The sequence below is a fragment of the Gavialis gangeticus genome, unplaced genomic scaffold (assembly GCF_001723915.1).
Source record: "Gavialis gangeticus isolate Ggan-Ray unplaced genomic scaffold, GavGan_comp1, whole genome shotgun sequence".
In the NCBI taxonomy this organism is placed as follows: Eukaryota; Metazoa; Chordata; order Crocodylia; family Gavialidae; genus Gavialis; species Gavialis gangeticus.
Genome location: NW_017729024.1, coordinates 130,765,418 through 130,768,953, shown reverse-complemented (window position 1 = coordinate 130,768,953; position 3,536 = coordinate 130,765,418). Strand labels below are relative to the sequence as shown.

At 42.6% G+C, this 3,536-nt stretch overlaps 1 protein-coding gene across 1 annotated transcript in view; it reads left to right on the top strand.

Annotated features, from left to right (window-relative positions):
- Positions 1 to 3,536, top strand: part of AP3B1 (adaptor related protein complex 3 beta 1 subunit) — a 344,453-nt gene that overhangs the window by 71,746 nt on the left and 269,171 nt on the right. The gene's annotated exons all lie outside the window — the stretch shown is intronic.

Sequence of the window (3,536 nt, the reverse complement as noted above, 5' to 3'; positions counted from 1 at the left end):
GCCCAACTCAACACAGTAGCTGCGGGGAGAGGGGAGAAGTGACCCTCCTCCCTCTCCCCCACATCAGACCTGAGCCCACTCCTCCCGTCCCCCCTGCCCCCATCCCACGGTAGCCTGGCTTCTCCCCACCCTCAGGCCCAGTCTTCCCCCTGCATCGGGCCCTGGCCCGCTCCTTCCTTCCTTCCCCCCACTGCTGTGCCGGGGAGGGGGAGAGCAGACCCTGACCCCAAACAGCAGGAGAGAAGGGGGAGTGGGCCCAGGGCTTTGTCCCTGCCCACTCCCCCCCCTCGCCGCCCCCCGCCCAATCATTCTTGATGGGCAGTTGGCTAGTCAACTACTAACAGCGGAGACCTCAAACACCAATGAGATTTGTCTTTGTCGTCTGAGTCATGCACACACAAATTGGCATGCAAAACAAAGCCACAGGTCAGAATTTTCTTGACACTGTGGATTTCTATTTGAAATCTCTGGGTTTATTTTGTGAGTTGCATAGGTGTTTACATGCCTAACAGTGTTACCACTATGTGGCACTCTCTCACACCTGTATAAAGAACATAATGTGGTACCATGGTCGAAAATTACTGGTCTAGAGGAGTGGTTCTCAGCCTTTTTAGATTCAATGCACCCCTCCATAACTTTTGAATTGAGTGACATCCCATTTCAAAAACTAATTTATTTATGATAGTGTTTACCTGCTTGAAGATGAGCCAGGTTGGAGGAGGAGCAGCTGGTACACAGACTGTTCTTCAGTGAGTGAAGGCAGGAGGCTGGAAGAGAGAACTGGAGAGCCAGCACTTATCTCCTTTCTCCTGGCAATACCCTTCAAAGGCTGTCACAGCACCCTCACTGAGAATCATTGCTGTGTTGTGGTTTTTCTGAGTTCTTTACAACAGAAGAATTGCTGTATTGTATTTCTGTAGCCAAAATACAAGTGAAAACTAAGTTGGCATTTTCCAGGGTGTGCCTTGAGTCTAACAAGGTTGAGAACCACTGCTCTAGAGGCTCCCAAGTGGCCAAAATGGTTCTGATTTTTTTCATGACCTTTTACCACCTGTTTGCCAGTGCCCCATTTCACTTACCTGTCCAATCATATTTCTTTATACAGAAGAGGGAACTGATTCAATATTCTATTCTTCCTTGCCTGCATTTAGTGGCATGGCTTCTGGATAAATGTCTGACCCAGAAAGAACGTTTATTAGTAGTTCAATCAATCTCAACAGCAGGGAGCTTACATGTCCAAATGGAAAAGATTTCAGATGTAGTGTGAACAGCACTGTCTGTGTCCAGTGCAATCAACAATGCCTGATATATTGGACTAATTTTATCATTCAAAATTACAGGCCTCTTGCTCACTTCATTTATAGTACACTTAGCAGCTGTTAGGGTCTTCCATCAGTCTATAGACAATTCTACTATATTCTCAGAACAAGTCTCAGTCAAATTTTTAATAGGACTTGCCAACAATATTGGTCAGCACTATGGTGGGATATTGGGATGTGGACATAGGACAAATTTACCATTGATAAAAAAGGGCAGTGATTTAATTTACTGGCAGCTACCTTTTGGGTTTCTGCCAGTATGTAAGCTCTTACCCCACAGCAAATATAAGCTAAGCTGCAGTAGCTTAACCATCAATGAAAGAGGGCTGACTATGTGATAAATTCTAGCCCCTTCTTGCCCTGGAGTAAATTGTTCCTGTCTGCCTGCAGTTTAATACTCAATACTCTCATAATTCTTTACTCTCATGCTTATTTCCTTTACATCTCTTTTGAAGATGGCCTCCTTACAGTTATCAGTATCATCAAGAAGGTGGGAGAACTGGGAGCTGTGATGTCAGACTCCCTTATAAGCCATTTTTCATTACAATAAAATTTCACTAAGGTCACATCTATCCACGGCAGTACTAAAATTAGCAGTAATCAAATTATTAATTTATATTTGATTTAGGAAAGAATGCAGATTAATTGTGAGGATATGAAATTAGACATCAGAAAGAAATTTATCTGCAGAGAGAAAACCCTTAAGGTCTAAACAGACTGAGAGAATAAAAGGGGATGCAGTTTCTAGCATACTTTCAAATGCATCTCTAGCTATATTATACTTTGCTATGATTTATGCCAGATACCAGTGCTTAACAATATTAGGAGATACATTAATCAGGGTAATGTAAATTCAGTAATATAAAAATATCCCTCTTATTGACTGTATGTAAGGTAGAAGCAGGGGGTTTCATGCATACATTTTATAAAGCGTAGTGCTGTTAGTATGGGCACTTGCTCAAGACAAATGTCGTTGACCTTTTAGCAGTGATGGGTTGAGAATAGTGCAGTTTGGTCTGAAGGTGGGCCTCCACTTGTGATCTGGCCACGGCCACAGATCTTTCCAGCCCTTGCCCCCCTCCTGGCAGCCCTATCTAGCTTGGTAGGCTGGAATTAAGTCAGAGGTTGGCAACCTATCTTTATTGATATAGTTGTTTTATAATTTATACTCTGATAAGACATTAGGTGTTCACTTCCTTACTTGACAGTTCCTTAGTAGTACGCCAACTTTGGAGACAAGCATCCCAAGAAGAAAGATAAGCTACCTAGTATAACTGGAGTGTTTAAAAAAAAAAAAGTTCTATCTCTGTGTATTTTCACTAGATCTCCTCTCTTCCCCCCCACCTTTTCTGCTTTTCATTCCTTTTTGTTGTATGGCGTGCATGGTAGAACAAAAACTGGAGTGACAGTTGGTCCCACATTACTGTTTATATACTTAGTACAGTGCACAAGGATATATGAGGAACCTGTGAGGACCAAGTGGACAATCCTATCATATTTCAATTAGAACATATGCAGGGGCAAAATAGTGTTCAGTTCTCATAAAAATAAGTAACTTCTTTCTTTATTCTATCCTATCAGTTTAAGGCAGCAGTAAATTTTAGGAGTTTAGGCATGTAAGGCATTTAAATTCTTGTTTTCCAAAGCTTGCATGTAGGTGGGTGTTTAAGCTTGCAATCTGTTTTCCAGTATCTTTGGTAACAACTCAGTGCACATCTGAAATTACAGTTTTAATTTTAGACTATTGAAAGTTAGACTTGCATCTAAATCTGGTGAGACAATTAAAAAAGACTTTAGACACCTAATTTTTGTAGATTCATGGATTCGTAGATGTTAGGGGCTAGAAGGGGCCTCTTGACACCATCAGGTCCAGCCCCCCCTGTGCTTGGACAGGAAAGACTGCTGGGGTCAGATGACTCCAGCAAGGTGACTGTCCAGGTGTTTTTTGAAGATATCCAGAGTAGGTGATTGTACCACTTCTGGGGGAGTCCGTTCCAGACCCTGGACACTTGAGTTGTAATGAAGTTTTTTCTTACGTCTAATCTAAAGCAATCTTCTAGTATACATACAGGCTGGGTAGTTCCCCTCTTGAAAGCACAGAGGTGGAATGGGATCTTGGAGTCTTTATTGGCTCCAAGATGAACATTAGCCGCCCATGCCAGATGGCAGCCAGCAAGGCCAGCCATACCTTGTCATGCGTCCAAAGATGCATCTCAA